We start from the raw sequence: 12,790 nt of genomic DNA, 5'->3' as shown, positions 1-12,790 counted from the left end.
GTCTCAGGTGATTTTTTCTGAGGAATTCAATAAAATCAGTTAAATGCATGTAGCTCTAATAGTTGCCTAGATATTCAGGGAAGTTGATTTTCAATCCAATTTATCTTTAATGATTCATACAATAAGTACATCATCAAAATGATAGGGAGAGAGAAAATAAGGTAACCTTGCGGTATTCCTCTCCCAAATTTATATAAGGTTACACATAGTCCGAAATAGGTTAAAGCTGGGTTTACACCAAAGTTATTAACAAAATGTTAATAACTTGATCCTTATGATTCCATTTGATTGAACGGAACTTGACAAACACATATGTTCATCATGTGTATGAAAGTTATGTTCAATCTAATAGAATCTATAAGGATTAAGTTATTAACATTCTGTTAATGACTTTGGTGTAAACGCAGCTTAAGTCTTGCAATTGATCACTTCACAAAATTTTCAGTTCTAATATATTTTCACAAAGTAGATTTTTGAACTTAGATGCTTCAAAACCAAACATAGGAGAAAAACTTCACATTATTATCACTAAAAAAACTCACATATTAAAGAAATAATTTTGAAAGACCAAAAAATAACAATTTGTATAAACTTGATCACTTGATTATTGGAATGCTTGATCAAGTTATTTATTCTGGTCACTATTAAAGCTCTGGTTAATATAAAGCTTGTGAGGAATCTGTTTAGCCATATTATAGGCCTACGCATAGAAATAATCTCTATATGGTTCATCTTCTCAAGTTAGTAGGCCTATGTCCTTCAATTTAATAGTCTGAAATGCATCTGAACTTAAGAAATATGGATTTCTATATTGTAAGAAATAAATATTTCGTGTGCTATTATCCATTTCCATTTCAATCAATTCTTAGTCTTCAAAATTAATAAAACCAATATAAAACATGAAGTACCCTTTCATTTAAAACATCAAAACGTCAATTAAATAAATAATAAATTAATTTTAATAAAGTAGCCCACACAAGTGAAGTGATCTCAGTCTTCAAGTTATCACTATATCTTGATTGAACTTGACAATCCGCCATTTGAGGAAAAGTTAGTATCCGATAACTCATCACGTTTAACAACTTATATGCATCTTCATTTAATACATCTGGCCAGAGATCACTCCATAGTGCACGTCCTTGAAAGCAATTTCCAATGTGAACTTGAATGAATTTGATAATAGAATGAATGAATGCAATTGATAATAGACTTTTGATGAATCACAAGGAAAAGACACAGGGAATTACCATAGTTATGACATCCTGTTATAAATATTTGAGAAATCTATAGACTCGAATAGAATGAATCAATTTACATACATCAATCAATGTAGAATGATAACAGTGAGTTTAGTGAAACATTATCATTTTCTTCTTCTGCTAGTGCCTATTCGTTCCTTATCATTTTCTAATTATTGCTATCTTTTCTTCTCGAATCATGGGGAAAATAAAACTATTTTCTGCATATTGCATAGAGAATGATATTGCTGCGTCTACTTTGTCGAAGAATTAGAATTATATAAATTGATGATTTTGTAAAATATAAATTTACAGTATTCGATAATAATCAAGTATTCGATAATTAATTACAGCATTTAATTTGGATTTTCGTTTAATAATAATTACCGATAATAATCCATAATCGAATGGAAATTGATGCATACATCTGTTATTCTCATAGCTTGAAAATAAGTCATCCATTCTAGTAAAGTAATGCAAATTGATATCTGGTTATCATAATTGCATCCCTTTACTATTATGAGAGGATACATAAACTGTGCTAAATGACTTTCAGTTCCTATATTGCATTGAATTTGAATAAGGAATATCAAATGTGATCCAGTTTCGATGAGGCAGAATCTCAAAGCAGCTTCAAAACCAATTTGAATATAATTTATACAATGAATCAGTGTCACTATTCATAATTTCGCTCTAGTTTTCACTTTCTCCTATGGGATCGATAGCTACTCTGAAGAAGGTGAACTTTTCAACTCAATCATCATTCATCAACTCCAGAGGATTAGGTTACTGTTCATCGAAAGTGAGACCACTTTCTAGCAGCTCATCAAATGAAGTGCTACTCTCTCGAAACGGTTTTTTGATTCTTGGACAAACCGTTGAGTAACAAAAAGTCGAGTAAATATTTTCTCATATTGAATGAGTGACGGGAAGCAGTTTAAAAATTAAGAGATGGTCCTAGAGATGGTTTGATTATGGTTCTAGAGAACCATAGACCTACAGTGTTTATAATTGACCGAGCGAAGTGAGGTCTAAGATTAAAGTCGACGGTTTGGCATTTCTCTTAATGTTTAAATGTTTATATGTTGCGCATTTACGGCGAAACGCGGTGATAGATTTTCATGAAATTTGACAGGTATGTTCCTTTTTTAATTGCGCGTTGACGTATATACAAGGTTTTTGGAAATTTTGCATTTCAAGGATAGTATAAAAGGAAAAAGGAGCCTCCTTCATACGCCAATATTAGATTAAAAATCTGGTGTGGCGCACTCACACAACTTTCCTTGCTGTTATGGATATTGATCACCTGACGCTAGTGTTCCCGCGCATTTCAAGTCTACTATTCAAAGATTTGAGCCAGCTGGTGACAGGGTAATAACACTGGAGTCACTCGAGGTCTGCTATCTCTCCATAGCGAATCTATATATATAAAAGCGAAATGGCACTCACTCACTGACTGACTCACTCACTCACTCACTCACTCACTCGCATAACTAAAAATCTACCGGACCAATAACGTTCAAATTTGGTAGGTATGTTCAGTTGGCCCTTTAGAGGCGCACTAAGAAATCTTTTGGCAATATTTTAACTCTAAGGGTTGTTTTTAAGGTTTTAAAGTTCGTCTTTTAGCATGTATATTCTTCTTCTCCCAATCTCTTAATTTATTATAATTGAAAATTTCCATATCATATGTTACTATAGAACTATAATCTAGATAGAGTACCTCTTCGAAAAAGTTGTTAACTGGCAAATAAATCAATAATTTTGTCAGGTTGGCATTGAGTTGAGTTGACTTTGTTAGGTTGGCACCAAGTTGAGGATTGAAATGCATTTATCGCGGAAAAATTGATTGGGCACTGCTACTTCAATCCTGGGAATATTATATTTCTAGCCGTCAGGCTCGCTTCGCTCGCCATATCCGTTTAGCCAGACGTTTAGTCTGGACCCCCGACTGGATTGTCCTAACATATGATAAAAATGCTCAAATGAAAAATGCAGGCGAGCGAATCGAGCCAGCTGATCTCATTCTTGGACGACCCAGTCGGGGGTCCAGGGGGCGGAGCCCCCTGGCTAGACGGATATGGTGAGCGAAGCGAGCCTGACGGCTAGTGATTCAATAGAATCAACAGTTGCCAACATTTTGCAATTGAATAATCACATTTTCTCGAATTTCGAGCTTATTTCCATAAGGTCTAAAAGTTTCAATCAGGTACTTGTGGATGAGAATACTGCGTGAGGTCTACTGTTCACAGAACTACTAGTTATATCAATGATGATATGCAACTAAAATGATGACGAAAAGCAGTTTGAGAATGAAGTGATGCTATGATTCCAGAGAACCATGGAGCTATAGATTATGAATATAGATTATTATCAATGATGATAGATTTCTAAATCATTGTCTGTTGCTAATAACGCCTTAAAACACCTGAAAATCGGCAACCACCAACACAGAAAATAAATTGAGTCTACCTCACTACAACTCTCTGCTTCTTTCTACAGAGGAGGCTCAACTAAAACGTTGAACAGAATTTATATTTTCACGAAAAAAATACACAAAAAAAGAGAAACTGGTGCAGTCATTTAAATGACTTCAGAAAGAATTCCTTTCCAAGCCCAATATTGTGCACCAACTCGGGAAAGAAATTTAGAAAATTACAGGAAAAGATAGGTACCGGAACAGTCAATAATCGATAGAACAAATCCTGGAAGTGGAAAAGAGAATAGGAAAATTTATCGTACAATATCTATACGATCATTCATAGGTAGGCCTACTGACTGCTTTTTTAATACTCATCCTTATAATGATCTCTCTGTCTTTTACATGATAATCATACAAGCAGAACTACGTTTTACTCATTCAAACTGATGAAAACATGCTTCACGAAGACAATCAGATAGGCATATCAAAGGTAGGTTTCAGCATAACAAGGAGGTTGCCTGTGAACATGGAATAATGAAACAGTTTAGCGTACATTGTTATCCTATGCAAGTAGTCTCCTCGTTTGTGTTAGATTCAAAGATAGTATGCAAGCTTTGTCACGTTGGGAACATAGAGTTATATGTGTACATTCTATCCTATATGTATGCATGCATACTCTATGTGTGTATAGTACTCTGGATGGGTATAGCCAGATCATTTCCACTGTTGAGAAGCAAACACAGAACAAAGCTAGGAATGCACATACATTAACTCCTTTCATTGTCAGTGAGACATAGTGGTTCTAATGTACATAGACTCAGCAATGATAACAAGCCTTCGATGAACATGTTGATATAACTACATACTACAAGGGAAGTTAACCACAAAGTCGTACGATATTGACTGACCAAACTCTAGTCGTATCTGAGATACAGTTGTCAAGTCTACTAGTTTCCAAAGAAAATATCCAGAGTTAAAAATGGGGAAAACGAGACAGAGGATGTTGAAGGAATTGAATTGAGTTGGTGCCTTCACTTTAAACATAGGAGGGCTGCGATATGTCCCTCATCAAAGGAGTGAAAGGACAAAGAGAGCATACTATATCTGGAAAACTCACATTCAAAATGCGCCCTAACGTCGCCCTCCAGGTTAGAATAAAGGCAGCCTATCTATCTGTTCACTACTCGATATTTTTGTATTGTATTCGATTTGGGGATGTAAATGAATAAGAAAGCTGCTGGATGGGAGAGAAATTAGAAAGGAAATGGATACTTGCGAAACAGGTTTAGTTACAAAAATATTGCAGTTCATTAATCAGGTCTTGAATGTTTGGTGGATAATAATTAAGGATTGATGGCCAATTCAACTCAACATTGAGTTGATTTGGTCATCATTATCATCATCTTACGTTCAAGGACTAGGCTATTGTTTGTTCCGACTTACAAACATCTTATTATTTGAGTTTTAGTTTATAAATTCACATTTTATTCATTCATTTCATACTTGATTACTTGCTTATGAAGCGTTACAGCCCTGCGTGAACCTTGGCCTCCTCAAAAATTCGCCTCCATTCATCTCTCTGATCTCTCTCGCGACCTCTTTTCCAAGTTCCTTCCATTCTTCCAACAAGCATATGCCTCTGCATCCTGTTGTTCTCCATCCTTTGCACATGTCCCAGCCACCTGATTCTCCTAGACTTGATGAATCGTACTATATCTTTTCCCTGCAGAATGTTACTTATTTCTGCATTGCTTCTGATTCTCCACTCTTCATTTTCGCATATGGGACCATGAATAAAATTCTTCTTATTATTTTTCTTTCGAAAATGAATTTATTTTATACACAACATTATTATAATACACAGATTATTCATTGACATCACTCATGTGGCCTCCCAATTGATTTTCTGCCTTCAGGTTCATGATTTAATACCTGTAGAAAAAACCTTCCTTCAGACATTCTCTCCATAAGTGCCTTACATTAGATCCGGTTGAACTGGTTTTAGATAGAAATGGAGTGATAGAATAAAGGAAGATTGTTGATAATTTCTATTCTATAATTTCATGAAACAATAGAGGAAATGACTATCGGTGGTTTATAGTGATGTCATGAGTTTGCCTCTTTGGTAATATACATGCATGCTCTTCTATGCCTGCATATGCCTCCAAATTCAAACTATGACTACAAAAACAGGATTTACATTCAAATCATACTCAATCTAATTTTGATTTTTCAAGTCTAGGGGGATGAAACCGTTTTGAAACACATATTCAGATACATGGATTTGATCTACCACGAAAATTTAAAAATTGACTCTACCACGGTTAGAACACGTTGGAAGAAGTTGGAATGATTTGGAATCTTCCACGAGAATTAAAAAAATTACTCTACCACGATTAGAACACGTTGAAAGAAGTAGGCATATTTGGAATGTATCACAAGAATTAAAAAAATTGACTCTATCACGGTTAGAGCACGTTGAAAGAAGTTGAAATGATTTTGAATCTACCACGAGAATTTAAAAATTTGACTCTACCAAGGTTAGAGCACGTTGGAAGAAGTTGGAATGATTTGGAATCTACCACGAGAATTTAAAAATTTTACTCTACCACGGTTAGAGCACGTTGAAAAAAGTAGGAATGATTTGGAATGTACCACGAAAATTTAGAAATTTGATTCTACCACGGTTAGAACATGTTGGAAGAAATTGGAGTGATTTGGGATCTACCACGAGAATTAAAAAATTCACTCTACCTCGGTTAGAGCACGTTGAAAGAAGTTGAAATGATTTGGAATCTACCACGAACATTTGAGGATTTGACTCTACCACGGTTCTCAATAATCATATGAGCATATGTTGAAACTGCGTATAAGCACTTTGAGGAAAACACTGTTGTAGAAGCAGACGACAATCACACTAAACTAGAATCAAATCGAGAACATTAGCGAAACCTAGAAAGAAGCAGCTAATGAGCATAAGAGCAGCTCCAGGAAGGACCCAAGTTGTGAAATCATGAAAGTGGAAGGCTGTACCTAAGGGTTCGCTCTGATGCCATTTTAATGCTTCTACGACACAGTATCATATAACGGTTACCACATTAAAGTTTGCTCTCGGGATGCTTCCACCACAATTTAACTTCCCTAAACATCTGCACCACTTACTCTAACACTATCATACGCTGTTGTGGCTTGGCCAACCAAATTATTGATGCTTCTCTACACCAGAATTGCGAGTATCCTTCTCAAAAGCACTTCCGAAAGGCAAACAAGTCCCCAGAACGCAATCAACAATCAAGTATATTTGTCACTGCAATCAAATAGGGTTTATTATGACGAGCGCTTCTCATGTATGAGTGAGTCTCATATGATTTGCTAACGGAAGATTCGTCACTACAATGGTATAGATGTTTAGCACATCTCATGTAATAATAAATAAGTTTTGTCTGATTTGCTAGTTGGAGAATTTGTGTATTGAATTATATGAATCAACATTTTTCCGTGCTATGGATGTGTTGTTTTCCATCATGAACTGCTTATTATTGAGTCACATTCTCATTAAAAAGAACAACTAACAGTCAAATTTCTTCAATAAATAAAATTATTCAATAATATTATAACTAACAGTCAAATTTCTTCAATAAATAAATTTATTCAATAATATTGTGATCACTTATTAATGAATAAATTCATTTATTGAAGAAATTTGACTGGTTGTCGTTCTTTTTAATAACAAAAAAAATGATGAATAACACTAACAAATTTAATGTTCAATTTGACTGCTAGTCGTTATTTTTAATAACAAAAAAATGATGAATGTCACTCACAAATCTCATGTTCGTGAAATTCTGGCATTGTTCAAGAGTGAAAACTGAAATTTAAGGTCACCAATTTAATGATAATGATTCCGATTCGATAAAATTGTCAGTGAAGATTCACTCTAACAGGAAAATATCGTTCAATCATAACTGAGTTTCAACTATTGCAGTTTTGAGTTGTAGGGTAGAAATTGGTTGTTCAAAAATGAGAACTATATTTAATCAACTTCAGCTCCACGACTATAATTCAGATTCAAGAAATGTCTGTACAATGGAGTGGAATGAATACTCCCGATAGTGAGCTCATTCTATGATAGCGAATAACTGAGTTTCCTCCAATGTTTTTCAAGTTTGAGAATAATTGATAATCAAATTCGCTCACAGGAGACTTTTGACTTTTGACAGGAACAAAATAGAAAGATTTTTAAATTGTCGTGGAAAGTTTTCATTATTCATTTTGATATTCAGAATAAAAAGGAACTCTAAACACTAAAAACAACCAATGAGACAAATTACTAAAAAAGTTCATAAGCTTATTTCAAGGAAGCTATATTGTGAGAAATATCATTTATTCGCTTTTAGATTTTCATACATCCTGTAAGTTTGATTATTTGTATTTTTTGTGATATATTTACCACAGATTAGAGCTTACAATGAATCATGAAAAGAAGTGCTAATTGACCGAGCGAAGTGAGGTCTGAGATTCAAGTAGACGGTTTGGCATTTCTCTTAATGTTTAAATGTTTATATGTTTTTATATTGCGCATTTACGGCGAAACGCGGTAAAAGATTTTCATGAAATTTGACAGGTATGTTCCTTTTTAAATTGTTCGTCGACGTATATACAATGTTTTTGGAAATTATGCATTTCAAGGGTAATATAAAAGGAAAAAGGAGCCTCCTTCATACGCCAATATTACCGTAAAAATCAGACTATAGAATTATTCATCATAAATCAGCTGTCTAGTGGACTATAATACAACCCGTTCAAAAACATCGAACATCTTGAAAATGTATCCTTCCATCAACGTTGTAGACAGTTGCAGCCGGACCTGATAACAAAACTCACATTCCGGGACGACACGTCACGGTACGATAGGACAGAAAGCTCTATATTTATTTAGAATTTTTTCTAGACATTTTAAATTGATAAACTATTTATTAATTTTCGAGAAAACATAACAACAGGACAATGTAACTTACTGAGCGCGAGGGCTACTGTTCACAGAACTACTAGTAACTGAAGCTCGGTGTTGAATCTCTGTAATTCTGAGGGTAGATGCTTCAGAAGAATGAATTCCAATAGTTTAGTAATTCCAATCTCCAATGGAATTAAACAAGCTCTATACAGTTAGTACGGTTTCCATCACGGTCAATTCTACAACTATTTCAACAATATGAAAGTCATATGTAACACCATGTGTTAATAGTCACACTTGAATTTTTACACTTCATATTAAACCTCTTGATTCGGTGTTTTTCAGATATATCTCAGATGTGATCTAAATGAAGTCAACAAAATTGTTCAATACTGAATCGCTACATAGTTTCTCTTTCAAAAACTAGCATTGAAAGAAAATAATGTAAAAACCATACAATGGAAATTGTAGCTTGAATAATTGTGGAGTTCACTCACGTTCATAACAAACGTTTATAACATGATGAACATGACACTCCGAGACCCCAAACGACCCCACTGTTTTTGTCTGGACAGTTCATAATTTCTCATTAAGTTTGACAACCAGTGGTTTCATACACAACAACCATATCAAGGAAATGGATTAAATTAAACCACAGTACAGTCGAGTCACTCATTATTTATCACATTTTACTTGCACAAAAACTGTTATGTAGGCTTATCTCTCTCTGATGGAAATTGTTCATTTTCTTCGTGGTTGTGCACATTAAAATTGGGTATGGACTATAAAATTAGACTAGTTTAAAATAGTGTATGGAAATCACATTAGACTGCTAGTCGTTATATTTAATATCATGAAGTGATTCAATATCGTGATGAGGAACAGTATTGAAGAATTAAAAAAGTGGTTCATCACAACTTAGGATGAATTTCGAGTCTAGATATATTCACATAGTTATTGAGGAGTAGAATTTCAATACCAAATTCAAGAAATTCTTAGAATCGAATCTATGTGCTCTCATGAAATTAAAAAAAAAATATTTTTGAAAGGAATCCGTTATCCGTTGTATGAGAAATATTGGAAGTTCATTTGGAGGACAGAGGAAAACGTATCTGAGAATTCCACATGTGACTAATTACTGATAAGAATATTGAATACTATAAGAATATTTCTGAGCCTCGAAATATCGCTGGTTTATAACTTTCAAGAATTTATTCCTGAATTTGGAAACTAAATTTTTTGACAGTGAACATTTCACATTCCTATTATATGAATACTTGTATTATCTATGATTTTAAAGCTCACAAACGACCTGTATTACTCGAACGAATTAAGTTCAATTATTTCTAGCGCGGGGACAAGATGACCCAGTTTGGTTTCAAGTATTATATTTCCGTATTCGTGAAGTAAAATTTCTGCAAACCAGTTCGCGGTATGGATTTATATAACTGTCAAAGTTTCTCATTGGAAGGTTGGCTGTTCTAGGGTATCCCCATTAACTATCCAGTTATTAGGTTACTTTACCCAGTCACATATTTAGGCTTATCGTAATAATTTCTTTCAGGGCCTCTACTAAATAATTGGAAGAAGAAGATTAAGAAAGAGAGAGAAAGTCTGTTGAACTGAACAAGCCAATAGCTGCTGCCATCCAGTGGCAGAATTGAAAACTAGTAAATATTGTCAACCAATAAGAGAACGAGTTGGTGGAGCTAGAAGGCGTTGCTTATTAGTCTTCACCTCGACTGTGATTGGTTCTTATATCTCTTGTTGATTTCAAACTCGATCCTTCCAATTCTCTTCCCCCCCTAATACACTTCTTGTCTTGCTTACTCCTAAATCTTCCATTCTGATATTCTTTATTTCTCTGTTTTCACTTTGTGAGATTGATTAAAAAGTAAACTACATATTATATTTTCAGCTATTGTGAACCAAGGCGCCCACAGACTTATGCATCACGAACACGCGCAAGTTGAGAAGTAACAAAATAGCCTACCCATAACTAATTCAAGTTTGATATTTATCATAGTACAGTGAATAATATAAAAACAGGCTAAAAAATAGGTTCCTAAGGTTCCTATAGGTTCTCATGGTTGTCGGACACTGGAACAGGAAAAAGAAGAAATCTAAGTAATTAGTGTTATCTGCAGAAGCAGTCATCACAAAATTTCTCTTTGAGATCATTTTTATTGAGATCTCGCGGGTAATGCAGGGTTAACAGCAAAGGAAGGATTGAGATAATCGTAGTGAAATTTGATACATATTCACTGTCTGTAATTTAATTACACCAAACCTTCTCTTGATCAGTCAAAACCTTTCTTGATAGGTTCGTTTCATGACCGGTACTGACATGTTATGAAGCTCACGTAGAACAATAATTTCAAAATTATCAAAATGCTGACTCAAAAAATAATGACCGTGTATCAAAAAATATTTTGGACCGTATGAAAGGAGCATAAAGTAGTTAGTTCCTGATTATTCCATTGTACTAACTTCAAGCAGTATTGAAATGTTATGGGAGTGCATATCGAATACATTATTCATTAATCATACTGATTGTGTATTATTGTATTTGTACTATCCAATGGAATCAAACTTGTAAAGTAAACTGTTTTGATGTTTACATGAGTATAATTGTGGATTTCAGTAAAATTTTCAATATTTTTTGCAAATTTGGAGTACGGCAAGATTTTTGTTTGGATTCGTATTTGGAAATTAATCGATCTGATAAACTCAAAATTGTAGAAGCCCTTTTTTGGGATTAAAATTGTGTGCGAATTAAGTTTTCATTAAAATTACGAAAGTAACATAACCTTTAGACTGTGTATTCCTGATCAAGGTTTGAAGCAGTCTTGAGCAAATGCCTGTTGTTTTACCTAGATTGTATTTGCATATGAATAAATTAATAAATAAATGAAATGAATAAATATTCATATTGAATAATGCAACTCTCTACTATATCTCAAAGCCAGTATTTTTCTCTGGTCATTCCAATCTTTGATTCAATTAGTGAAGAATATATTATTGCTTCTTCAACAACGTAGAACAGAACCCGTCAAAAATTATTGAAAATATTTTAGTCTATTGTGAAAACAATTTTTCGTCCCAAACATGATAGGTTCCTGACTCAACCACTCGTAGCACGCATAAGAAGTATTGTGACAACTTGAATTAACCTCAACATAAATACTCATTACCTTTGATACTCATTACTGTATTCGAAATCACAAAATTTGTAGATGTCATACGCTCTTTCGAAAACAACTACAGTAATAATAGTAATAATAATAATAATAATATTAATATCGAGTGACCTGGCTGGCTCAGGTCTGGTGTCAGTTTTTAGGTCGCAACTGATCAATTTCAGGCCCTCTAACATGACCTAACGACTACATTTTAGACAGCCGGTACCGACGGCTTAACGTGTCCATCCGAAAAACTTTAACAACTACAGTATTGGCCACTTATTGAAATCTGCATAAATACTTATTTCCTTCAATTACGGATAATAAATACTTCATTCAGACTTCCAAACTATGTATATTTCATCCGCCCTTTTGAACACAATTAATTCATTGACTGACAATTCATTAAACTTAGCATAAACTATAAACTATTCAGCATATTACTATAAAATAGTTTTTTCCTTGTATCTGTTTCTCTCAATTACCAATTTATTTTTATGTTGATTGATATTGTAATTTTTTGATTGGAGAGCAATTTTTGGGATTTTCCCGTGTGTTCCCATATTGTTGTAAATAAATAAAAACTTTTCACCTGCAATTAGGAATAATGAATCTTTTATTCAGACTCCCTAATTTTGTAGATCTTATCCGCTCTTCCGAATACAACTATAGTACTTCGTACTTGAAACTTATTAAACTCAGTATAAATACTTAATACCTTAAAAAAGAAGTAATGAGTACCCGATTTAGACTCCCAAACTTTGTAAATCCTATCTGCCTTTTCGAGTAAAACTACTACAGTACTGGTACTATTGAATTCTGCATAAATACTTAACATCTCTTATTAGGAATGATGAACACTTTATTTAAACTACCAAGCTATCATTCGCCCTTTCCAATACAACTCCAGCACTTGAAACATATTAAACATACATTCTTTTCACATGAAATTAGTAATAATGAATACTTCATTCATACTAAAAAACTCTGTAGA

At 33.8% G+C, this 12,790-nt stretch overlaps 1 protein-coding gene across 1 annotated transcript in view; it reads right to left on the bottom strand.

Annotated features, from left to right (window-relative positions):
- LOC111044446 overlaps nt 1-12,790 on the bottom strand; it is a 133,378-nt gene that overhangs the window by 120,305 nt on the left and 283 nt on the right. The window lies entirely within an intron of this gene.

Source organism: Nilaparvata lugens, chromosome 1 (genome assembly GCF_014356525.2).
Source record: "Nilaparvata lugens isolate BPH chromosome 1, ASM1435652v1, whole genome shotgun sequence".
In the NCBI taxonomy this organism is placed as follows: Eukaryota; Metazoa; Arthropoda; class Insecta; order Hemiptera; family Delphacidae; genus Nilaparvata; species Nilaparvata lugens.
The sequence above is the reverse complement of the archived record's forward strand: the minus strand, read 5'-3'. Positions and strand labels throughout refer to the sequence as shown.